The sequence below is a fragment of the Dasypus novemcinctus genome, chromosome 7, assembly GCF_030445035.2.
Source record: "Dasypus novemcinctus isolate mDasNov1 chromosome 7, mDasNov1.1.hap2, whole genome shotgun sequence".
NCBI lineage: Eukaryota > Metazoa > Chordata > Mammalia > Cingulata > Dasypodidae > Dasypus > Dasypus novemcinctus.
Window position 1 is genome coordinate 69752916 of NC_080679.1, and position 27965 is coordinate 69780880.

General features: G+C 38.8%; 1 protein-coding gene across 6 annotated transcripts in view; it reads right to left on the bottom strand.

Moving 5' to 3' along the window:
• Positions 1 to 27965, bottom strand: part of OSBPL6 (oxysterol binding protein like 6) — a 236892-nt gene that overhangs the window by 128428 nt on the left and 80499 nt on the right. For all 6 annotated transcript variants that reach the window (XM_058300587.1, XM_058300586.1, XM_058300583.1 and 3 more), the window contains exon 2: positions 4995 to 5173. The gene's annotated coding sequence lies outside the window, so the exon portion shown is untranslated. The remainder of the gene's footprint in view (positions 1 to 4994; positions 5174 to 27965) is intronic.

Here is a 27965-nt window from a genome sequence, read left to right on the forward strand (position 1 = left end):
ATAAACTGTATAGTACTTTTAGTGTTCTTAGCATGAAAATTTCACTAGCAAATTGCCCTTTATATCCCAGATCCAGGGTCAGCTCAGAAAAGTCTCCCACCAGTCACTTGCTACTACAGTATTCTTTTCATTTTCTTCATAGCACTTCTCTCAGTCTACAATTATACGAGTTATTTATATGGTTATCTCTAGCCCACAAGACCTCACCTGTCTCGTTCCTTGCTCTCTTTGCTATAAATCCAGGCCACAACAGTGCCCGGCACATAGAGGATGCTCAATAAACTTTGATGGACAAATGTCAAAATGAATGAATGCCAATTAAGTGAGCAAGTACTCTGACTTTAGATATGGAAGAGGTGGTAGAAACTACATCTATTTAGATCTTTCATTGGTTCTAAAATTCAAACCATTTAAAGTCTACCCCTGGCCATACATGTTGATGTTTTGGGAAGCCTGGTTGGATAAAAGATTTGAGAAGATAGCAAAGTTAACAGCAGAGCACTAAATCATGAAATACAAGGACACATTTATTCTCCCTCCCCATATCACTTTTTTTTAAAACAGATTATTGATTTCTTCCCCCCCTCGTTGTTCGTGCTTGCTATCTGCTCTCTGTCTGTTGTGGGCTCTCGGTCAGCTCGTCTTCTCTTTTAGGAGACACCAGGAACTGAACCCAGGACCTCCCATGTGGAAGGGAGATGCCCAGTCACTTGACCCACATCTGCTCACTGCTTCTTGTCTCTTGTGTTTCCTCATTATGTCATCCTGTCGAGTCATCTTGTTGTGTCAGTTCGCTGTGCCAGCCTGTCGTGCCAGCCTGTCACATCAGCTTGCTGTCTTGTTCGTCTTCTTTAGAAGGCACTGGGAACTGAACCTGGGACCTCCCATGTGGTAGGCAGGCGCCCAATTGCTTGAGCCACATCTGCTTCCCCCCAAATCACTTTTAACAGTAAACACGTTTTTTAAAAAAGAAAAGGCGCAAGAGCACTGTGTCAGTCCATCGTTTTTGCAGTCACTTCCGCTCTCCATCTTCCCTCCCATTGCCTGACCCCAGGCTCAGGTAATTACTTGGTTGGTTGAGGAGGAAGAGGCGGGGAGGTAGGGAGGCAGGGAGTCAAAGCAAGGAGGGATGAAAAGACGACCTGTTCTCAAATTCTCTCTGAAAACTTGTATTTCTCCCAGGATCACTTATTACAAAAATGTGTCCAAAAAGCAAAGCACCTGATCACTTGACCAACCAAAGGAAAAGAAAGTTATTCCAAAATAAGCATTCATAAAATGTTGACTTATCAAATAAAAAGAAACAAGACACTTTCAGGGCACTTTCAGGTTCTCTGCTTCAGTCAGAGTGTTTATTTTCCTTCTCTTCCTGAACCTGAACTATGATAAAGAATCGGTCAAGTATTCAATGCAGCACAAACTGATCCACTATCCAAACAGCACAAAAATGCCCCTGTTACTCCTGGAACATCTCCTGCTTATGATGTAATGAGCCTTAAATAAAGAACTCAAATCATGTGGTGAGCTAAAGATTTAATAGACTGCATCTCATTGCCAAGAAAGACATCAGCATTAAACACTGAAAATGGAGTTGAGGGAAAAAATCTGTCTTCTGACCACATGCATAAATTCTGGAAGACTAAAAAGAATGATAGTAACAAAAGGTGAAAATAGAAAACTCTTTACCATGCAAGGTTTTCGCTACATAAAAATAAAATAATAATTAGCAGTTATGCTGAGATTATTAATTTGAAATATTTAATATACTTATTATAGGATACATCAAATACTGTAAGTTTGAACCAATATTTTAAATACTTTAAATCAAATATTAAAAAGCTTCATAATGCTTTGATACCTAAAGTTAAGGTAATTATATAGGTGAGTACCCTTTTTCTTAGGAAATGTCCATACACATATTGTTAGAAGTGTATAATATACTCAAATTACTTCCAAATGTTTAGAAAAATAGAAATATTAATAGATAGATAGACAGATGATAGACTGATATAACAAATGTGACAAAATGCTAAAAGTTGGTAAAACTGGGCATCTGGGCAGGAGAATATATAAGGAGTTCTATGTATTTTTTTTCTATTATTTTTACAACTTCCTATAAGTCTGAACTTATTTCAAAATAAAAAGTAAAAAAACCCTTCATATTGTTAACTTGGAAGTATTAGTATGAACTTACAATTTTTTTCTTTTCAAAAAGATTTATTTCCTAACCCTATCCCCTGAAAAAGCCCAAAAATGCTGATAACCCATAGGAATAAGCACCCTTAAATCCTAGACTGTGTTTTCTAAATTCCTTTCCCACTAAAGGAATCAGGGCTCCTTGAGTGACAGATTCTTAGATTGGAATATGAAATGTATAATATGAGCTGTGGGAAAATAATTTAAATTGCATTTGAACTTTGTATGACCTGTTCCTTATTGTAAATGTTGCACCTGTTTTATTGTAGATGTTGCAGTTGTTCCTTATTATTGTAGATGATGTAGCAGTTCTAACAGCAAACAGCTGCTTGGTAGTTTCCAATAAATATGAGGTAGAAACTAGGCAAGGCTCTCAGTTCCAGAAGCTGTGAGTCCTGGTCCCATCTTTATCTCCTCTCTTGTGTCTTCCTCTCTGTCCTTTATTTCTTTCATTTCTGCGTTGCCTTCCTTCGAGTCAACCTATCGCTGAGCTGATCTCAGCAACTGGCGCCCAGCATGGGGCCCGAAAGGAAGCTCAGCAATGAGCCTCAAGTATACTATTGTTCCAAAAAGCAGGCTCAAAATAATAGGACAGGGCTACTTATGGGATGTTTCTTGATCTGGGTGCTACTGGTCATATAGGTGCATTCAGTTTGTGAGAATTCACTGAGATTCACTCATGAAAGGTTCTCTCTGTACATACAATATTCTTCAATAAAATATTTTAAAAATTTAATGGGGGAGTGGATGTGGCTCAAGAAGTTGAGTTCCCACCTCCCGTATAGGAGGTCCCAGGTTGGGATCACGGTGCCCCCTAAAGAAGACAAACAAATGAAGAACAGACAACAAGCAGGCATTGAGCAAAAATAATGAGCAGACAACAAGAAAAAATGAGCAAAAACAATGAGCAGACAATGAGCAGATGAGAAAAAACAACAAGTAAAAACAATGAGCAAACAGACAGGGAGCACTTGGGAGAGGAACGGGGGATTTAATGGGGTATAATCCAAAGAGCACAGAAGCTTGAAGGGGCACCCAAAGAACAAAGAAGATACTAATTGAGCATTAAAAAGAATATTGACTGCAATAGCTTCATCTGTAAATAATAGCTGGGTAGAGGGACACTTTGTTTTTTTGAGACTCTCATCTTTGTTGTTTGGTTGTTGTCCTTATCCTTTTTTCAAAAAATACCTTTTATTTTGAAAAATGTCAAACTTACAAAAAAGTAAAACCATATCAGTACTGTCAGTACTTGTATGAAATTCTCTTCACTTTGGCAACTTGAGAAGCAGGAAGCAAATGTCAGCCTTCTAACTATGCCAGGTGTGACAGTTTGAAGTTCTTTTATGAACCCCAAAAAGAAAAAGATTGTTTTTGAACTAATCCATTCCTGTGGGTGTGAGACCCTCCTGACTGGACTATGTCAGTGAGGTGTGACTCAGGTTGAGTCTCTGCCCTCTCGTTGGGTCTTCTATAAATGGGGACAGAGAGAGGAAAAGGGAGCTCTGCTATTTTTGATCCTGCCATGTGAGAGAGGACTTGAGGATCACTAGCAGGGACTAGGCCCAGGGAGCAGCTCAAGGTTGAAGAGACAAGCCTTATGCCTGGTTGCCCACAGCTGTGCTCCGGAAGACAGGAGATCCTGGAAGTTAAGGCAGGGACCTCGGCTGAGATGCAGTGGCCGTCTTGCTTTGCCACATGGCAGGACCCCAGACGCACCAGTAGCTGACTTGGGTGAGAAAGCATCCCTACTGATGCCTTGATTTGGACATTTGATGGCCTCGGAACTATAAGTTTTTACCCTAAATAAAATTCCCATTATAAAAGCCATCTGATTTCTGGTACTTTGCATCAGCAGCCCTGTGGCCAACTAAGACACCAGGGTTGAATACTCTTTCTCCTCTTCCAGGTTTTGCCTAACCATGCTTTATTTGCTGACTGTTTAGCTGATATACTTAGTTTACCTTTGTCATCACATTTCAACCTGCTTTATGTGTCAATAACGGCTCTTGAGCCCTCCATATATATTTTTTTCCATTTTGTCAGTTTTGATTGTCCTTCCTAAGGGAGTTATGTGAATTGGAGTGTGGAGCCAATACCTGGAACTCCAACAACATGAGATAAAATGGTTTTCTGAAATAATTTCAAAGCACAAATGCATACAAACTCTGATTTGTTACAACAGAACAATAAAAATTATCCAACGAATAAGAAAATGAGATGTCAGTCACCTGCACTACCCTTTTAAAGGAGAGTTTAATTACTTTTTCATATAGTCAAGTTACAACTCAACAAATGTTTGAAAACAAATTCAAGTTACTTTATTTCCGTGAACTTACACCCGATAGTCAAAGCAACTCAAGTACATTAAATCTTTGCATGTTGTCAAGGAGCAGGAGGTCATGGTCAATACTGACCTAAGATATTCTATGACAGTAGGCCAAAGTAATGCAGGTAGAAGGACTCGAAGCTACCAGAAATAATCCCATCTAGTTAGCCAGAGTTTACAAATGGGTGTCTTTATTTCGAAACGATGCCAGAATGCACATAGAAAAAGTAAAAGATATTCTACCATGTACTTCTATTTTCTCTTCTTCAAAAACCTTTTATTAGGATGGCTAAACATAACCAGAATTACTAAATATTATTTTAAGATCGGATATGCAGATAAAAGATATAAAAAAACAACTTCCTGTGACTTGGTACTGTCTCACTAATCTTTTGCTTTTATTAAACACTGCCAAATCTAACCTTGTTTTTGGTTTTAATCTTAGACAGAAGACATTTTTCTGACTCACCTTTTATCTTGGAGTCCAAGTCTTCCAGGTCAGCTGTTTCCAGTGGTTTGTCCTCAGAGGCCTGTAGCTTTTCTCCTTGAGGACAAGGTCTGTGGTCCCTCTATTGACCCTGCTAGGTAAATTACAGGGGTGGCTCCTGAATTTCCTTTTCTTGCTATTTTCTCAGCAAGGAGCAGAAGCTGAAAAATAGAGATTGCAGTGTCATACAGTGGATCTCTATAGAACTGCATGAGGCTCTGGGGGGTGCCTGTGGCCAATCAGACAATTTCTCCCAATTTATCTTTTGAGGAGAAAGTTCATTAGGAAGGTGTCTCAGTTTTCTACCTCCTTCACTCAATCTTATGTAATCTCAAATATGTAACCATTGACTCCTCAGCAATAAGTAACGTTCATAATCTGCATTTAACCCAGAGTTTAGAGTAAGAAAACTCAATTTATATAGCAAATATTTTCTAAAAGGGTATACAAAGTGTGTTTTCCAGAACTGCATTTAGCCCTCCAATTACATGTAAACAGGGTTTATAAAAACAGGAAGCATGAAGTGGTTTCATCACACAGGCAAATAAATGTACAATCCCTAGTGGCCCTGATAAAAACCCATTAATATTCTCTAATATGCCTTAGTAGAGAAGAATTGTTGCCAATTCTCTAGCAGAAAGAGCTGATGATACTATCAAAGAATAGTTTTCAACTTAACTTAATTTTACTGAAGGCAACGATTTTATAAGAGAATGAAATATGTCCACTTTTTTTCTTTAAGGAAAAATAAAAAATAAAACCCTGACATGTAATCCTGAAACCCAAGAACAGTTGTTTTTTTCTCCTTTATACCATCAACCTCTCTAGGATGCTCATTTACCCTCATACTTACAAAACAGCTTTAAAAATCACTCCTCAGGTTTGATTTTTTCCAAGTCTGTTCTTTCACTCTATTTTGGTCTTTCTTTTCTTTTGCTTATGAGGAATTCGTAAATATTCTGAAAGACTGTGACTTACTGAAAGTGCAAATAGGCTGTGCCATGATTGCTTCTTTAAGTAGCATCTTTCTGCAAAGGGACAGGTTTGTTCTAAAGCCCCCTCCACCTCTGCAAACATTTTTAAAAAATTTCTACCATATTGTAAGACAATTGTATTAATCTTACAAGTCCTAAATACAACCTAACTGTTGATTACAATGATGACATAGAAGAACTAAGGTTAGGGTCCATTGAGATTATTTTTTTATGCTCAGCATTACATCTTTTTATTTTCTGCAAACACTACTCTCTAATCTATACACTTTAACCCCATATAATTATAGGCAGACTAATATAGAATGGTCAGATACGAAAACTCCCCACCCTCTTTTCCTGAATCTTTCCTGTGGTGAACTCTGCCGAGATTTGGAAAAGGAGAGGACATTGAAAAAAGAAGAGAAAGAGAAAAAATTTTGATAAAGAGCCCCCTGTGCTATACTGCAGTTCTTCCTCACTCCCACCTCTATTTTTCTTCCCAAGTCTTATTTTTCATAAATTCCTATATTCTAGAACAGCCAGGGGTCAGGTAAAGGAGAAGAGAGATCACAGGGGAAGGTTCAGGTTGACCTATTTCCCTCTTTTCCCCACTAAGCAGCAGCAGAGGGGAGGGAGAAGGCAGGGTGAGTTTTGCTGGCTGAACCTAAGGGATTCCTTCTTGTCCCTTCCGTATCACACGCACTCTGTGTCCTAGTCTCCAGCGTAGGAAATCAGACTTTGGGCTAAAGAGCATTTTTCTTCTTCACTTTTCTCTTTCCCCACATTCTTTGCCTATATATCCTTCAAAATCCTGGTCAAAGCCCCAACTCCCACCTCCTTCGTTGATCTTCCCAGCTAGAAAGCAGCTTCTTATCTACTCATGGTAAGGCTGTCCTGGTCTTATGGTTCTGCGGGTGGCACCCTTTTCTCCCATACCCGAGTGTGAAGGTTCTGGGAAGCTGGGACTACATCTTAGTTCCATGCACCCATGGACTTTGAGTGAACTAATTTATTATTATCTATTTTGGTATTAAGAGCATAAGTGTGTATTTTCACATGGTATGAATGTCATGTCAATAATTAGGGGTTTGAGTTTGTTCTAAGGTTATCATTAATGTTCATATGGAAATATAATGCCTTCTATAATCTCTCTGGGTTAAAAATTACCACACTGTCAGTACATGGTTCAGAGATAACCAATCATCTCTGATGATTATGCAAGCCAGGGATATTCGAATAGTTGTTTTAATTAAGTTTCAAAAAATTTGATTAGGGCAGAAAGAGTTATATCATCACATTCAAATTCCAAATTTCCAGGTGACTAATATATTAAGTTCTATTTGACAACCAGGAAGTTCACTGAGTGGCAAATAAACCTTATTTTAGTTAAGAAACTGCACAGGGTCTTATTTTACCTTGTACATAAACTGTGTGCAGGGCAGAAGTCCAAAGGTAATAAGCTTATAAAGTTCAGACTGATTACTCCTGTGACAACATGCACTGGGAGAAATAAACTCAGAAAAGAATTGTTGCTTTTTAAAATAATATCTATATAACTAAAACAAATGCTTTTTCTTTTATAGTATATCCGCACATATTCACAAAAGGAATCATGTTCTAATTTAAAGATACTCACTGCAGACCAGAAAGCTCCCTGATACCCTCTTCCTAGGCCATTAATAAATTAAAAGTTGTGAAGACTGGAAAGGTTGGTTTGAATAAGGTCTCCCATACCAACCAGGACCTGGGTAGTTGAATCTAGAAAATCTCATTAAGAAGAGTTTTGTGATTTGGCAAGGTTTCTTTCTGACTGGCTCATTCAGGAAGCAAATGATCCAGTCTCTTTGTAATACAATTTTTCCTGTGAGCTCCATGACTAATCCTCCCACAGCTGCAATTTTGCCCACATATACCAGGTTCTTGTCCAGTCCTCCCCACACATTCCTCCTCATTTCTTATGCAAGTTAATCGGAAACCATGATGAATCCTACCAAAGACTGCACTGGCCCATGTAGCTACGAAGCAAAGGCGCATTGCAAAATAGAGACAAGATAAAGCAAGCTCTGTCACGCTTAACACAGGGAAGCAGACTTGGCCCAGTGGTTAGGGCGTCCGTCTGCCACATGGGAGGTCCAAGGTTCAAACCCCGGGTCTCCTTGACCAGTGTGGAGCTGGCCCATGCATGCATGCAAGGAGTGCCGTGTCACACAAGATGACACAACAAAAAGAAACACAGATTCCTGTGCCGCTGACAACAACAGAAGCAGAGAAAGTACACAAAGCAAATGGACACAGAGAACAGACAACTGGGGGCGGGGGGGGGGGGGAAAGGGGAGAGAAATAAATAAAAATAAATCTTAAAAAAAAAAAACAGTGAAGACAATAAACACAGCCAGAATAACCAGAAAATTCTTATCACAAAGTTAGCAGCTCATATAGCAAAGTTCACTTCCCCACAAAAATAAGAGATGGGAAAATCTGACTATTTTCTCTTCATATGTGGCCCATAGTTTTATTTCAATGATTACACCATTTTCACAAAGAAAGACTGATCTTAATTAAGGGTTAAACATCCTAGATTGCTTTTCCAGAAAAACTGTAGTCCAAGATACAATATAAACTCTTTCCTCAGAACTTTGCCTACTTCCTCTACTGCCTCCACTACCTTGGCTGATGAGAGATAATTGTTTTGCTTTATACATTCCTACCTGTGATAATTCCAGGTACACTGAAGGTAGCTACACTGTCTAAATGCCTAGGTAATAGTTTTAGCACTACAACCCAATGGCATCTATGGAAACAAGGTTGTCCTGAGGTAACTTCTCCTAGAGGAAAAACACAAACTCCAATCACTGTTACCCAGCAAGAACTGCCGCTTTCTTATCGATGGCAGATAATAAGACTTTTAATCTTGGAAATTTATCTAATCCTATAATTGATACCATATATCAAAGAAATTAAAATTTACCACCTGAAATAATATACACATCTGCCATTAAGTACCGACTGATTCATCCACTCAGCAATAGGTCAACTGTGTCCTTATTATGTCCAAGGATCAAAACCAGACATCACAGGGGAACTGAATTGTCACAAAAAAATAGAAATAAGGTTCTTTTTCTTAAGAATTTGAGAGTTTAGCCATAGAGATAACAGTGAAAAAGTACCTGAATAATTTTTTCAAGCTATAAAAGCAGAAAATGTGCTATGGATGTTCACAGCATGGAAACTTTAATTCTGGCTTGGAGTTTGTGGGCAGACTGGGGAGCAGATCAGAGGAATTTACTCACAGCATTTGCACTTGACAGATGAGTAGAATGGGGCAGGAATTGGACAAGCAGAAATGGATTCGGGGTTTCAAACAGTGAGAAAAGTGCATGAAAAGCCTGAGGTAGGAACGTGCAGGCTGATATTCCAGTGGCCAGTGCTAAGGGTGAGAAAGGAGAGGGGAGGTAATGCCAAGAGGAGGTGTGGAAAAGTGTTGGAAGGTCTTTATCCTACTGTAAATTCAGATTTCACTGTGTGTGGATTGTGGAGAACCAGGAGTGAATTTCAGAGCAGGGGAGTCACATGATTGGGTTTCAGGGAGGCAGATCCAGCAGCAGGATAAACTGGAGGAAGGAGAACTAGCAGGCAAGAGAAAACCTCAGAAGACCAATCAACAGCCCAGAAGGGAGGACAGGGCAACCTGGGAGAGTGGGCATCCAGAAGGGGATAGCGGGAAACATCAAGAACTTATATTTAGCAAGGCAGAATGTAAACATACATATTCTCAGATATTTCTTGGCTTATCAAAATAGTCAATGGGAAACAACACATTCATTCTTTCAGAAACATGATTGAAGTAAAATAAGATAGAGCTGACATGTTAATAAACTAAAATTTGATCAACACAAACATTTTTTTTAATCTGTAACCCTTCTATGATCTAGGTGAAATTTTCCAGAATTTTCTCTTGGTATCTAACTTATAGTTCAAATTGACATGTATTTCTCTGAGAGTAAAGAATGTGTTTTGATTTCTCCAAATACCAAAAACTGGGCACAGGAAAGACCTGCACCTATCAAACATTCAAAATAAAATTTTTTCCCCAATTAAATAGTTTTGTTAATACTGACACAAATTCAGGTGACTGACTAGACAGGTAAGAATTTTTATTACAGATTACTTAAAAGAGTCTACAATTTTATTATTCCTTTGAGAACTTCTGTTTTCTATCCAAAGCATAAACACTAATCGGTGGTTCTACTACCCACTCGAGGACAATTTTGTATAAAGAACGAACCCCATTAACTCTAATGCACTGTAAACCTGGTTATATGCATGTCAAGTGTTGAGAATAGTCCCTGGCACAAGAAATACTCAAATGCTACAACACTGCGGCTGCTAACTGAAAACTGACTCTACATATACTTCACATCCTACCAGAAAAAGGCCAAGTACCAATTTTTTTCCCCATTGTTACATTCCTACTAATATGATTCAGAGGAAGGAGGGAGGGAAGAGAGGGAGGAAGGATCTTGAAAGATGAGGATAATAATAGGACCTACCTTTTAAGATTATTCTGAGAATTACGTGAGTTCATATGTATAGCACTTAAAACTATGTGACTGCTATTGAGATAATTATTTATTGAAGAAAAGACCAGGACTAGAAGTTCCAAGAGCTAATCACAGAACAGAGCAAAGCTAATTGACCTTGCCTGCATGAACCTCAAGCTTTAGTCAATAGAGTTAATTAGCCAAATAATACTAACAGTATTTTCACTTATGTTTTTAACATATCAGAAAAGTCTTTTAAGCCTATCTGATAAAATTCTTCCATTAGCTTCCAATAACTAAAATTATTAGCCAAGAATATTTCCAAAGCACACAATAGGTACACTAAAATAATTCCTTTGGATAGAAAAAGGTCAGTTGTTCTTCATTGCATAGCAAAATCAAGGACCACCTTACTGCTTACAAAAAGCCCAATATGAAGGGAGAATGTTAAATAAGAAATCAGGAAGATAAAGGAGCTTAATGACTCAGCTTTCAAAGCCCGTTCAATAAATGTTTGCAGACCTGGTGTCTTGTTTGCCAGAGAAATAGGATAGTAGGCATTTTAGCACCACCCACCTGGTCAAAAAAGAGCTATGAAATAGAGATCCTAACATCATCAAATCTAAGGAAGAATAAAATAAGTGCATGGCTGTAGTAATGTAGCTGACTTTCATCTGACTGATAAGAATATGTGATATATTGGGACAGCCTCTGTAGATAATTCTAAGCCCTCCACACCTTTCCCGCCACAGCCATTTTGACCCATACTATAAATATTACAATTGTATAACAGTATTTTTTTGTTGTTCCCCAGAAAACTGACAGAAAGTGTCACTGTACTCTTTTTAATGGCATAGTAATTAAACCTTAAAACACTTGGGTTAACAGTTAAAGAAAGAAAGAAAGAAGTCCAAATTCCTCAACCTGGTATTAAAGGTCCTACAGGATCTAACCCCAACTAACTTTCCAACTTTATCTTCCCTGATATGCTCCTTGAAATCTCCTAAAACTGAACTGGCAGTTTCCTAAATCATATTCATGCTGTGTGTTGCCTCTAAATTCCCCTAACATCTCCAAGGTTTAAATCCCTCCCTTCCTTTTAAGACCCTTTGTGGATGACATGAAGCCATTCCCTGTGGCCCAGCTGGAAGTAATTCTCCAGGTTCTTAATCTTCAAGGCACTTCTTGGACTTTCCTCAACCCCTCTTATCAGAGGGATTGACATACATGTCTTTTCTTCCTAATAGACAGGACATTCTTTGAAGGCAACATCCACACCTGCTCCACTTTGTTAGCCAGACAGCACCAGTGGGCACCTGTGCACATGGCAGGTGCTCCACCTTCTTCCTCATATTCCAGCAAGCAGTATGCTGAAGTATACCAAAGCTCCCTGTGATTGATCATTTAATCCATATGGGACAGGTAAGATATACAACAATATTAGTTTTCTTTCAAGGAAAGTTGAGAGGAGAGAATTTTAATGCTACTTGCAGGATAATGAAACCACCATTTACATTTACTATTCAGAGCTTTGTCAACAACCACTAACAGCATTAAAAACTCCCCTCCCATTCATTTAACTGATAATACAACTCTAACTTAGACGCAATAGCGGGTCCTGTCTTTCCCCTACTACAAACTCAAAACACAGCTCCCCTTTGGGTTTTAGATAAAGAGCTTTCATGATAACGTAAATAGTAATCGTTCCAATCACCATCTCTAATATGCCTTAAACTCTATTCAAATAACAAAATTAGGGAAAACAGGAATCCTGATACACAGAGTCCACAAGTGCTAATAAAGAGAGGGGAAGATTAACAAAAGAACCCCTAAAATTTGGCAGTCTGTTACTCCTTGGGCAGAAGTTCACAAGTTCTAACATGCCACTAGGATGTTACTAATTGAAATGCTTACTGGATCACAAAGCAGAGGCTGACTTCACTCTTGTGTGGGGTTCCAGAGCTGTGTTGGTTGCTATGTTCTTGCCAGACCACTGAAGAGCTCCCTACTGTTGGCAGTCCTGTGCTCACAGATCACCTTTCTCTGGCTACTCATACTCAGTTCACAAACTGTTACATAAATAAGTTTTAATATGCATTCTTGACATAAATAATATTACTAAACCTAAAGTCCTGAAAGAAGACATGACCTAAGTCCTAAACCCAAATGAAAGAACAGACTTACAGGGATGTCTTGACTCAGTTGTGTTAAAGGGAAATTTCTCTTGGTACTCCACCTGATATGGGCTTCATATCAATGACATTTGGAACATTCAGTCTCCAATATCATGTTTCTGGTGTCTCTTGGATTACTGGAATGGCAACTGAATCCATGGGGCAGGTAGTAGGAAACTCTAAATGTTCTTACTCAGCCTTTAAAATAAATGTTATATATATTCCTTAAAGTACAAATGTATCTGGCACATGCAAATAGAGGTCAAATGTTATAATTTTTTAAGTAAATTAAGTAAACATTGTCAGTGGCACCACAATAAATTATGTAATGTTTTAAAACTAAAATAGACTCCAAACAATTCTAAGACTTACATAATTTATACAGTTTTTCAAATATGGCTTAAGCGATTAACTCTGGCCTTATTTCTCTTCAAATAATTCTTTTACCTCCTGGGCCACTTTGATGGAATTATTTCTAACTGTCCCATTTCTTAGGCCTCTTCATCTAGATTTCCAATTGGTTTTCACAGAGACTGACTTGTTTGCTCATTAGATCACACAAAAAATGTAACAACTAAATCAGGCATATTAGCATTTTTTTGACAAGCTTCCTGCATTTAGATAGATGGAACTGATAATAAAACTGGAATAAATTTTTCAATGTTGAGACAGTGAGTGATGCCATCCATCACTATTCAAAACCATTCTTTTGGAAATTTTATTTGATGTCACAGACTAATAAGAAAAAAATGGATGGGCAAAACAGGGTAGACCATGCTATCAGGTAACAGAAATTTCCTTGAAACTGAATGTTTCCTTTGGGCAGAAGTGAAAGTTTGTGGTATGGGAAAAGCATCTGCCTTGGAATTAAACAGATTTGGTTCAAATCCCAGCATAGATGTTTTCTAGCTATGAGACCTTAGGCAGGTCACTCAGCCTATCTAAGCCTCAGTTTTCTCATCTGCAAAATGGGGATTTAGGTTAATAAAACCTACTTCAAGTGGCTTTGAAGACTATAGATAATATATGTTCAGGTCCTGGTACTATGCATATCATATTACAGGTGCTCAAATGTAATTATGTATAAAGCTTTTTTAACTCACAAAACTTGGCACTTCTATGAATTATTCTTTAATTCTCATGCCACTTGAAGTTTATGTAAAAATGCACGAATATTACTGAGCAGTATGTTTGGTCACCAATATGCAGAACTGCTGATACGGAGCATACAAAATCAGGTTAATACTTTTCTTTTTCAAACCTGAGACCTATGGGTCATTCGAATGTCTCTATGCTTCATGCTTTCTTCAGACTACCAATTTGCCTTCCTAGAGAGAAATTATAAGCAAAAACCGCTGAAATGTTCATGTCAAAGATAAAACATTGATGAGGCTCATAAACATAAAGATCAAGAATTTTAAAGTTCAAAGCACCATGTCTAATTGGCAGCTGTCACACAGTGAGTGACTAAGAGCCCCGTCTCATAAAGCATCTTGGTTCAAATTCCTACTCTGCTACCCTCTAGCTGTGTGATCTTGACAAAGTTATGTCTCCTCTCTGTTCCAGGTTTCCTCATCAGTGAAATGGGGATACTAATAGTACCCACATCATAGGGCTGTACTGAGGATTAAACAAGAGTACCTGGTGCATAGAAAGTGCCCACTGTTAGCTTTCATTACCATTAAAGCTGCTTTGCCCAACAGAGTAACACTGCACATATTTCCACCATATTCATATCATTCATGGTTATGCTTTGTGATTCCCATTCATCCCCTTTCTCACAAGAAAATAAAGAGACTTTCCTTAATAAGAGGGCAAAACTGAAGTCCCTTAAGAGTTTTCACTGCCTGATGCCAGTCCACTTTTATCTGTCCTACTTTTACAGGCAGATCTGACCTGGGCTCACCGCCACTCTGCTACATGGGCCCTATTTGCAGGCATCCCCCTACCACACTGTGTTTGTCTTACACAGGGTGCTTCAATCATCAACCCATCCCTGGACCAGCCCATGGGTTACCACTGGCCCTGGCCAACATCTGTGATTTCATTCAGTAGGAACAGCAGGACAAGAATTCCCAGCACAGAGCAGGCTCTCCATTAAGATTATGGAATGAATGACATCATGAAACTGGCAAGAGATAAAGCTGTGGGCTTTGATCTCTTTAAAGGTCAGAATTCAATGATTAGTTGGCACTATACTCTGCTCCTGTATTCGCCTTCCTCATCTGGGGCCCAACTTCAATGCCCATTCAAATACGGACTGAATACCTAGACTTGAGGCTACAGCAGTGAGCAATTAGATATAGCTTCTCCTCTCATGGAGTATACTAATAATTGTAATGTAACAAGACCCTGGAAGAGGAAGGTATGGTGGTTCAGAGTTTGGAAATAAGAGCAACATTAATATTAGGAAAAACTCCCTCCTTCCCTGCCTCCGGTTGTAATGACCAGGGTCTCTACACATTCTGAATGAATTCTACTGATACCTATAAAACAGTTTAAAGTCTATATTTAAATGCAAATATGCTACTGGTGGGAATTTAAAATGGTATGACCACTTGGGAAATAAGTTTGGCAATATCTACTAAAACTAATCAATCATATTCTATGAGCTAGCAGTTCCACTCCTGGATATACACCCAAGAGAAATGAGTGCTCAGGTACACCAAAAGATAAATTCAGGAATGTTCATAACAGTTTAATTCATAATAGTGTTAAAAGTGAAAAAAATCAAATGTCCATTAAGAATGGAGTGGTTAAATATATTGTGGTATAGTTATACAATAGAATACTAGACAGAAATGAAAAAGAATGAACTGCTGAGGCATGCAACAGCGAGCAAGAATATGGATGATTCTCACGCACAGAAAGAGGGCCACTGTATAATTCCATTCACATGAAGTTAACAACAGGCTACATTAGTGCTGGGGGTACTGACAGAGGGGGAAATGAGAGAGCCTTCCAGCGTGCTAGAAGTGTTCTATATCTTCACCTAGAGGTGTTTATATGTATAGCTATTTTTTAAAATTGGGTTTACATTTAAGATCTGTGTACTTCATGTAAGTTAGAGCTTTTTAGAAAATTGTATCAAATAAAAAATCACCATATTTAGTGTTCTCCAGCCTTGAATCATTCATTCACTCATTTGCTCATTCATTCATTCCACTACTTATTCAACACCTATCAGAGTGCTAAACACTACAGGCACACACCATGCATGGGACCTCACTTCTAAGGAGTCTGGACTTTATGGAGAAAATCATGCCCCTGAATTGCTGAACACTTCACTGGTAGCACTATTTATTTGGCAATAAATCACATATCGCCTTCTGACATGTCATCTGTTCTTTGCTTCAGTTACTTGACATTTTATAATGTTTTCAATTTACATCTAGTCTCAACCTAAAATCTAAATTCTTCGTTTGTCTTAAACCTTTGAATGCCCTAAAATGCCTAGCATAGTGTCACATACAAAGCAAACACAGTAATTTCTTGTTAACTTAACCTATCATACCACAGTACTTTGCTTGGCCTCAAGTTTCTTGGCCAATGTTCCCCTCTCCAGTTTTTTACTTGCCTCTCCCACCCACGCTGCCTGCAGATTTTTAAAACATTTGTTAGGAAAGCACATAGCTTATACTTATATACACCATATCTACCAGTTTGTGTAGAATGTGGCTGGCATTACTCTAAGTTTTCTTTCATTAAGCCTTTCATCCTATAATAGAGCTTAAAAGTGTAGGAGAGGTGAAGTGTGGAAAATAAAGAGGTAATATATAGACTCAGGTCACTGGGGAGAAAACAACAGGCCTTGCTTTGACAGCCTGTGATTCACTGGCAAAACAAAAGCAGCCATGCCCCTCTGACCCTCTTCCTATCGTGTTCCAGTCCCCACCTGTGCCTTATGTACCAACACACCCAGAAAATGCTCTTGAGAATGACACATAGAATGCCATGCTTATCCACCTTCCCACTATCTATTCAGCTTAACTCTGATTTTTCTAAGGGTCACTAATGAGGAAATGATTTAAGAGCCAGGGCAAAAAGCATGAACCTAGCAATGGGATGTAGCCACAGTATTTCGCATTGCTCTCACAAAGAGGAATAAGTTGAAAGAACTGCTGTAGTTTCAAAATATTCTTCTCTGTAGTCTTGTGGCACGTAGTAGGACTCAGTTGATTCTTGAAGACACCCGTCATCACCTGAAGTCACAAGACCCTGACACCTTCATGTCTGGGCCTCCCTCCAAGAGCCAGGGCTTCGTGATCACCTTCCTGCTGACCTGCAGCATCTGAGCGACCAAGTGCCATCTGCTCCCTCACAAGAGCTGTGTGCCCCTTACAGGCGAGCAGGCTGATCGAACACAAGCCCTGTGGCTTCCGGGATGGATCCTGCTGACAAAAGAGAACCGGCTTCTGTTTGGCTCTTTTGCTGATATTCAAAGGGAGAATCTTGAATGCCTTGCTTTCTGTCCTCTTCTGAGATACTGCCCAGTGTATATTATAAGGCACAATCATCAGAAATCTTGCCCCACGTTTTGACAGATCAGAACTGTATGATTAGCATTATCCCACAAAAGTCAGAGAACACACATACCCGGGGTCACAATAGTTCCCTGGGCTCACTGTGGTCCACAAAACACATAGGCACAAAAGGCATTACCCACAGAGCATTTCACTCATAGAACTGAGACTAAAACTCCAAATAGGTTCTACAAACCCTGGTGTGATTCTCACCTGCTTTCCTCCTTGCCTCATCCCATGCCACACCGGTCTTCCTTTTAAACATTCTGTTTCCTCTGCCTGAAACACACATCCTTTTCTGTATCATCTAGTTAACCCCAGTTCAGCCCAGGGCTGCAGACTGCACTACTCTCTCTCTGCTACACAGTCTCTAGCACCACGTTTTTCTTTAGCACTTTTCACAGTTTGCATTTAGAGATTTGTGTGATTTCTTCACAGGCATATGTTTTACCCACTATTCTGTAAGCTTTTCAAGGCTACATGATGCCCATGGTGTAGAAAACAAGGTAGGAAGGAAAGAAAAAAGGGAGGGAGGCGGGAAAGGAAAAGAGTGAGGAAGGAAAGGAGAGCAAGAGAGAAAGAGAAAGGTTTAAAAATGTAGCTGTCAGATTTAGGCCAGTGCAGGGGGAAGTTTCCCTGAGTGGCCAAACTTGCCACCAAAAGGCTACCAGGCTTCCAAGAGCTAGCCTCAGTTTTCCAAGTCAAAGCTTCCACAAAAGATTCAACAACTTTTTATAAAGTTGCAGGACAATTACTACACCCTGGAACTTGAAAACAGCATGAAATAAATTAAAGTGCTCTGTATAAACACTTTGGGTTGGGTCTAGTCATTTTACACACATGCTTTTTTTAAATGGAGAAAATCAGTAAAAAACACTAAAAAAGTAAAATATAAAAAATTACTGTGTTCTCCCCTCCCCTCCCCTCCTTCCTTTCTTTTTTCCCTAAAAACAAACAAGTGAAACAAAATTCTTCTTGAAGTCTATCCTAGGGACACCTTGGAGATCATGTACCTTTTGTGAGAGGCCCACAAATGCACAAGCAGAGCAAATACTGCCTGAGAACTGAATAAATAAAACCCCGATTATCATCATGTTGGAGACCATGAGATTTTGCATGTTGAAAGAATTCCTCGTACTCCAAATAGTTCAAAATCACACAATTTAGAAATTAGTTATAATCAGTCCTGTTTCTCAGTGGAAAAGCTGTCCATTTTCATCTAAGCAGTAAAGCATGGATGGAAGCAGTTCACCTGTCAAACATGCCTTTATTTTTCTGAGTCAAAATTGTTTCCAACCTCGTTAAGGAATTCACAGGACGTGCAAGGCCTGCAGTGCCGGACCTAGGGCTTGGAGGGACATGATGAGTATTCATTAACCTACACTGTGACTTGCTGTAAGACTTTAAAGATGATGCCATATAAAACTCACAGTCTTAGAGTGATGAGGATGCTTAGAAACCACAGATTGGACATGTACATGAGATGATGCTTCTAAGCAGGTAATTGCAATGGGGCTTAATTTCCTTCTTTCATGTTCATGAATTTTGCTTTCCCCTGATTAGATAATCTTTTTTTTTTTTATAGAATAATGAAATGGTATTATTCCGGTAATCCCTAATATTTTGAAATTTATAGAGTTTAAAAGATTTTATTAGCAAATTGTCTTTTTTAAAAAAAGATCAATAGATCACACAAAATGTTACATTAAAAACATAAAAAGGTTCCCATATACCCCACTCCTCACCTCACCCCCAATTCTCCCACATCAATATCCCGTTTCATCAATGTGGCACATTCATGGCATTTGTTCTTTTTTAATTTTTTTAAAAAATATTCTATTTTATTTATTTCTCTCCTCATCCCCCTCATTGTCTGTTCTCTGTGTCCATTCACTGTGTGTTCTTCTGCATCCACTTGCATTAACCAGCGGCACTGGGAAACTGCGTCTCTTTTTTGTTACATCATCTTGCTGCGTCAGCTCTCTGTAGGCACCACTTCTGGGTGAGCTGCGTTATTTTCATGTGGGACAGCTCTTCTTGTGGGGTGCACACCTTACGCGTGGAGCACCCCTATGTGGGGGTGCCCCTGCGTGGCACGGCACTCCTTGCATGTGACAGCACTGCAGGTGGGCGAGCTTACCACATGGGTCTGGAGGCCCTGGGGATCGAACCCTGGACCCTCCAAATGGGAGACACTCTATCAGTTGAGGCACGTCCGCTTTCCCATTCATTGCATTTGGTGAATACACTTTGGCACACTGCCACACTGCAGAGACCACAGTTCACATTGTAGTTCACACTCTCCCCCAGTCAATTCAGTGGGTTATGGCAGGATATATATTGTCCTGAATCTGTCATTTGTCATTTAGGACAATTCCAAATCCCAAAAATGCCCCCATATCACACTTCTTCTTCCCTCTCCCTGCTCTCAGCAACTCCCATGGCCACTATCTCCACATCAATGATACAATTTCTTCCATTGCTAGAATCACAATAGTTCTATAGTAGAATACCAGTAAGTCCACTATAATCCAAATTTTATTCTTCCATCCTGTGGACCCTGGGATGGCGATGTCCACTCCACCTCTACATCGAGAGGGGCTTCAATCCCACATGACTGATGGATGTGATTCTCCCACTTGCAGCTGTAGACTCTCTTGGTTCCTTGGTGTGGTGGTTGACCATCCCCACCTCCCTGTTAGCTGACCTGGGTAAGTCCAAAGAATCTGAGAGTAGGTGTTGCAACTCTGCTGAGGCTCAGGGCCAAGCTGGCACCTGGATAATCCAAAAGTCTCCTGAGTATACACCAACCCTAGCACCAACCATGGGTTCAGTAAAAGTGACAAAAGAGGCATGTGTAGACAGGTCACATCTGAGTCCAACTCCATCACAATCAAGAGCACAAATTCCAAAGTAGGGTCCACTGGCAAGGCACTGAACTCCAGAGCCATCTGCCATGACCGTAGAACCAGTGTCTCCGTAGCCCTCAGAAATACCAGTACTTGGGGTTGTATCTATGCTTCTCCAAAGAAGAAATACAAATGGCTAAAAAGCACATGAAAAGATGCTCAGCATCACTAGCTATTAGGGAAATGCAAATCAAAACTACAATGAGATACCATCTTATACCCATTAGACTAATGGCTATTAAAAAAACAGAGGGCTACAAGTATTGGAGAGCATGTGGAGGAATGGGAATCCTCATCTACTGCTGCTGGGAACGAAGAAGGATCCAGCCATTCTGGAGGACAGTTTGGCGGTTCCTCAAAAAACTAGCTATAGATTTGCCATATGACCCAGCAATTCCACAGCTGGGTATACACCCGGAAGAACTGAAAACAAGGACACAAACTGATACATACACACCAACGTTCACAGTGGCATTATTCACTATTGCCTAAAGTTGGAATCAACCCAAATGCCCATCAACAGAAGAATGGATAAACAAAATGTGGTATATACATACAATGGAATGCTACTCAGCTGTAAGAAGGAATACAGTACTAACACATGGGATAACATGGATGAATCTTGTGAACCTTATGTTGAGTGAAGCAAGCCAGGCACTGAAGGACAAATAGTACATGACCTCTCTGATAATTTCTAGAACTCAAGAATAACTAAAAGATCTTATGGGACAAAGCAACTGGCATACACCAAGGACTACGACAGTGTTCCATGGCCACTGCCCTGCTAGGCAGCTCCCCGGGCATCATGCTGACATGCCCCATCCCCTCCTCTACTCTAATGTGTGCTTAGGTGATTCAGGCCAGAGAAAGTGGTAAAATTATTATTGCTATATGGCCAAAGCTTTTACCTTTTATCAATGTTTCAGAAAAGAGAGAATGTTCTGAGTCTCACAAGAGTGTGGAAACACACATATGTAGCTGAATATGTCTGCAAGCCCGTAGGCTTCTACCCTAAGTATAGGAGACAAAGTTTTTGTAGGTTGTCATGTCCCTGAGTACAAGTCCATTGTCAGAGAGAAAGGAACAATCACCAAGCATCTTAAAACAGCAGAAAAGCAAACTGACTAAGAAATAGACATCAGGTTTCTAGTCCCAGCTCTGCTTCTATGAATGGTATCATTTTGAGCAAGTCACTTAACGTCTCTGGGACTTGGTCTCTTTATTTGTAAACTCAGGCTGCCAGGCTGCCATATGATCTCAGAACTCCATCCAGCTCTGCAAGTCTGCTATACGTGTACTTTTGTCCAAGATCATAACTTCTGCTTTGAGAAACCTATTGGGGACTAAATCTCATTTCAGAACAGGTAACATCAAGTAAAAAAAAAGTTAAAAAATAAATCTGATTTTTCCATCCATTTCCAATATAAGCTTGGAAATATATCTTTAAAAGACTGACTCTGGGAAGCAGATGTATCTCAACGGATAGAGCATCCGCCTACCATATGGGAGGTCCAGGGTTCAAACCCAGGGCCTCCTGGCCCGTGTAGTGGCTCACACACAGCGCTGCTGTGCACAAGAAGTGCTGTGCCACACAGGGGTGTCCCCCACGTAGGGAAGCCAGAGTGTGCCCCACATTAAGCCACCCCACGGGAAAAAAAGTACAGCCTGCCCAGGAGTGGTGCTGCACACATGGAGAGCTGACGCAGCAAGATGACACAACAAAGAGAGACACAGATTCCTGGTGCGGTGCAAGAATGCAAGCAGACACAGAAGAACACACAGTGAATGGACAGAGAGCAGACAAGAGGGAGGGGGGAGAGAAATAAAATAAATCTTTAAAAAGAAAAAGACTGAGTCTGGACACTTCTGACAAGATAAAAACTAATGAAGTACTAGGTGCTGGGTATACTGAATGTTATAAAGAACTTGGATACACTTTCTCCAACTCTGAATTTCAACTCTGATGCCTCACCTCTCCCCCATATTGTCTCAATTTATTAATTCCAAGAAATGGTTTAAATAAAGCAAAGGAGATCTACATATTAATGGCTTCTCTTTTTTTTAAGATTTATTTTATTTATTTACTTATTTCTTCCTCCTCCCCCTCATTGTTTTGCACTCACTATCTGCTCACTGTGTGCTCTCTAGGTCTGCTTGTCTTCTTTTTTAGGAGGCACCAAATTCAGGACCTCCCATGTGGGAGGGAGGCACTCAATCACTTGAGCTACCTCAGCTCCCTGCTTGTTGTGTCTCTCGTTGTATTTCCTTGTTGTGTTCCCTCCTCATTGTGTCATTTCGTTTTATCATCTTGCTGTGCCAGCCCATCACATCAGCTTGCTGTCTTGCTCTTCTTCTTTAGAAGGCACCGGGAACCAAACCCAGGACATTCCATGTGGTTAGGTGGGCACCCAACTGCTTCGGCCATATCCATTTCCCATGATGTCTTCTAATATCCCCACTAAACAAAGACCACTAGGGTGGTGAATGTAGCTGACTATGCCCTAAAATCGTATCTTAAAAGAGTAGCAGATTTAGAAACTCAAGAATTCCAATTTCTCTCTTCTACCTTTAATCCCCTGGATACCAAAGCACTAGAGTAGGAAGCTATTAAGCTATTTTCTGTTGAATTTGTCAAAAGGAATCATGCCCTGTCACAGCGCATTTCAGTGATATCTATTTTAAAATCTTAACATTTCCTCTTCTTTGAAAATGAATATTAAGGTAAAATAAACACAATGACTATACTACTAAAAGATGATAATTTGTACTTTTCCCCATCAAAAATAATTCTTTTATAATACATATTATAGAAAATGTAATGCTTGCACAGTTGGGGATGTTTTACACAGTTACTTCATTTACTGCAGATATCCAACTTGAAAACTGACATACTTTTGAGACTGGCATTCTTAAACCTTTATGGGCAGAGTTTTTCTAGAAAAGCCACAAAAAAAAATTATCTCTGTATGTAATTCTGAGTTTTCCTATGGAGTAAGTAAAATAACTTGATTCTGCACCTCAAATTATGATAGCACACATACATGTAATTTTGTTTTGTTCTGTTCTGTTTTTAGATATTTATTAATTTGAGCATGAATGCACTATGCCTTCCAGACTAGGCAGGGCACACCAAAGCCTGGGCTTCTTGCCTCCATACTGTGTAATACAACATACTGGTCAAATTGTCTTATACACTTCCTCTTGTTCAATAATAAAAGTAATAATAATAATAATAATAAAATTAAAATCCGTAGGAGAAATCTGACCAAAACGATGACATAAAGCTAGCTTGACCAAAAAGTAAAAGCAGAACCACTATGGGCATGTGGGGCTTGTAGCCAGTTAATCCTGTATTGCATTCACATGCTGAACTTCTCGTTTCTAGAGATAAAAGCCCTTTTCCAAGAAAAAAAGTTGAAAATGGGAAAACAGTTGAAGGAGAGACAACAAAAGTTGAAATGTGCTCAACACACAGCTCTCCATTTGCGCTGTTGTAATCTGTTTCCTGATCTCTTCACGTGACATAAATCAGGTGATCCAGCCGTTTGTTTTGGTAAAGCCAGTGAGCAGTATTTGATTTTCACCTCCCTGAACTTCTCTACTTAGACACATCCAAACATAGCTTTTGTGAAAGGGGAAAGGCATAGGCAGAAAAAGAGATCATATATTATTCCAAAATCTCTTTTTACTTATATTTCCCAAGATTTTATAATTACTTCCTCAGCTCCATCTACCTTATCTTTTAGTCCTTGATTAGTTACCCCAGACTTTTCTAATGAATCATCTTTTGAAAAACTTATTAGAGAAGTTGTGTGTTTACAAGCAAATCATGCATAAAATATAGGATTCCCACATACCACCCAATTGTTAACATCTTGCATTGGGGTAGTACATTTGTTACTATTGATAAAAGCATATTTTTATAATTGTACCATTAACTATAGTCCATGGTTTAATTTATGATTTGTGTAGTTCCATGGATTTTCTTTTTAAATTTTTATTCTAGTGCCATATATACAATCTAAAACTTTCCCTTTTAACCACATTCAAGTATATAATTCAATGCTGTTAATTATGTTCTTGGTGTTGTGCTCTCAATCACCACCATCTATTACCAAAACTTTTCCAACATCCCAAATCGAATTCTATACATTTTAAGCCTTAACTCCCTATTCCCCACATACACCCTGTCCTCTGGTAATCTATACTTAGATTTCTGAATCTATGAATTTGTTTAATCATCATTTTTAGTAATCTTATTTATTTATTCTTTGTTTTATTGAAGTCTAATACACCTGAAGAATGAAGTGAATAGTTATTAAGTGTATAGGGTAGTATTTTACAAATGTACATATAATTCCTCAAAGATATTCTAATGTCTATCACCAGAGATTAGTACTTCCCATTTTTTAACTTCATATAAATAAGCATCAATTTTTAAGTTGATTTGGGCATGGGAGAAAGAGGTGAAAATATAAGATTGAGGATGTTAAAAAAAAAAAAAACCCTTGTAATCTTCTATTTGAATGGCAGTATCATTATGAACTCATAAAGAAGTTTATTTAAAAGTAAAATTTCCTAACTTTTTCATTTGAAAAGGCCTAGAAATAAAACATAATCCAGCAGCAATGATACCCTTAGTGCTCAGACTATGTCTTGAAACACCATTTCCATCAAAAAGAACCAGAGCTCCTTGGAGAAATAACTGATAACAGATCTGTGGAGAAAAAGTACAGTTAGCCTGGAATATCTGGTCTATCAAAGGCTATTTTTCTAAATAATAGAAAGATAGATAGATATGTAGATAACTAAACATGTATACCTCAGGAGCCAATTTGAAGAGGTTCCCAAGGTTCAAAGAAGTTGGTCATCAAAAAGGATAACTGCAAACAGATTGAAACATATCAAATTGTTTAAATACATAAATTCATGATGATCTTTTTAAAAAAATTCACTGTTCATCTTTGGAGGAGGCAGGGCAAACCAATGCCTTATTTTGAAACTGATAAATAAAAGGAAAGAATCAAGGATTTATCCTGCTTTTCCATTACAAACAGACTGCTGGATAATTAAAGCCTTGATAAGAAGCAGTTTCTCTTTACAGAAACATCCCAGTTAATAAATGACAAAGAACAACAGAATTAGAAGATTACCATTTTTGCATCTCCAAATTAATAAATGGGATCTACTACCAGCAACCAAGCACATCCTCTAAAAGCTTAATAAGGGAAAACTGATCATCCAGCACTGATTCACAATTCAAGCAGCAAAAAGGACAAAGCCAAAGTTAAATTTACCTGTTAAGCTCTCTTCTTTCCAGTCAGTCAAGCAACTACAAGAATCCCAGCAAAGATACTTTTACAAACAGCAAAAAGGACAAAGCTGTATAAACTTTCTTTAGGAAACAAATTGCTGCCTCTCAAAGTAGCCAGAAACACCTATAAAATAGTTCATCCTTGTGTTCACTGTTCAACTTACAAGCCTTTCCTGTATACATTCTTGTACAATTCTTTCCTAAGAGCTAATAGTAAGGGCACATCTACCTTCCTCCCTCCCCCCCCCCCCATTATCATTCTCCAACCTAAAAATAGAGATAACTGAGTTAAATAATTCAAAGAAAATTTACCACACATTTGGATCTAATTCTACAGTTGAGATTAAATCAAATGCAAGCTCTGGGCAGAGTAATGCAACCACTATTTTTATAATTTCTCTTCTACTTAATTAGCAACAGGGAACCATTAAGAAATCCCATTAAAAAATGGTGACACAGATAAAAGTCTTACTGGATCTTACAATTATCGGTACTTGATCTTAAAAATCCAGCACGGGAACAGATGTTGCTCAAGTGGTTAAGAGCCTGCTTCCCATGTATGAGGGCCCAGGTTCAATCCCCAGTACCATTTAAAAACAAAACAAATAAATGAAAAAAACACAACTTTCATTGGAAAGCGGATGTAGCTCAGTGGTTAAGCGCCTGCTTCCCATGTACGAGGTCCTGGGTTCAATCCTCAGTACATCCAAAAAAAATCAGCACAATCCCAAAAGCATTTTGATCAAGAGGCTTCCAAAAGCATAAATGCAGGTACATTAGTAGGGGGCCAAAGGGGTAGGGATGCAAGCCTTATAAGCAAATGACTCACTTACAAACAGCCTTATTATTTCAAGGTGTGACATCCCCTCCACCACCAACCTTTCGAACAAAATCAGCTCTGTCACTGGAGAGAATGACTGCTCCTTAGTGAAGAAAACCTGCTCATCTCTCTTCATGAGCTGAGGAAGTGATGACATGAGGCCAGAGCCTGGTTTCCTCATCTTTCTGTCACTATGAGATGAGAAGACAGCTCCAGACTTTAACAAATAGAACTGAACTCTGGTCAAAAGATTACAGCTTTACAGACATATGCTGAATGAAAGAAGCCAAATGTAAAACAGATTCCATTAATATGAGCTCAAGGACAAGTAAACAAATTTCAGGTGAAAAAATGAGAAGAGTAGTTATGAAGGCAGGGTGGGGAATTTTTTGAAAAGGGGCATGAGGAAATTTTCTGGGGCTGTGGAATCGTGATGGGGTGCTACATGGGTATATCCAGTGATTAAACTATACAGCTAAGACTAGAGCTCCTCAAACTAAAAACAAACCAAAAAAACCCTGCCTTTTCACACCATATAAAATAGTCATTATTTTTTTAAAAACACACATAAAACTACAAGTGCTGGAGAGGATGTGGAAAAATAGAAACACTCCTTCTATGTGGGAATGAAGAAGAGTATGGTCTCAGTATAAGAGAGTTTGGCAGTTCCTCAGGAAGCTAAATATAGAACAGCTGTATGATCTGAGAATCCTGCTACTAGGAATATATTCACATGAACTGAAATCGGGATGCATATGACAACACGAATGAACCTAGAGGACATTATGTTGAGTGAAATAAATAGCCCGCCAGAAAAGGACAAATATTGTATAGTCTCACTAACATGAACTAAATACAATAAGTAAAGTCAAGGAGTTAAAATCTAGAGTATAAGTTACTAGGAGATAGAATGGGATTGAGACGGGGGAAGCTGATGCTTAATGTATGTAGAATTTTCTAGTAAGGTTGACTGTAATGTGTGGAAATGGAGGAGTTGATGGTAACACATTATAGGGAATATAACACCATTGATTTATGTGATTGTGGCTGAAAGGGGGTAGTCTAGGGATGTAAGTGTCAACAGGAAGAAAGCTAGAGAATAATCTTGGGGACTGCATAACACAGTGAACTTGGTGGATGAGGACTGTGGCTAACAGTACTATACAGGAATGTTTTTCTATGAACTAGAACAAATGTACATCACTCTTACATGGTGGTTTAGGGGAAAATACACTTAATGTAAGCTATGGACTATAGTTAAAATAACATCAAAATATTACTACTATCATTTGTAACAAATGTTCCACAACAAAGCACAGTGTTCATGGTGGAGTGGTGTATGGCAATCCTGTATGTTATGCATGATTGTTTTGTAAATTCATAAAAAATAATAAAATAAAATAAGTTAAAATTAAATTAAAACTATTAAAACTATTAAAAAGACAACTTCAAGTATTGGAAAGGATGTGAAGAGACAGGAACGCTTATTCATTGTTGGTGGGAATGTAAAATGGTAGCGCCATTATGAAGGACTGTTTGACAGTCCATAAAGTAGATTATAGATTTGCCACATGACCCAGAATACAACTACTGGGTATCAACCCAGAAGAACTTAGAGCAGTGGCACGAGCAGACATTTGTACACCAATGTTCATAGAGGCATTATTCACAACTGCTAAAAGCCGGAGACAATCCAGG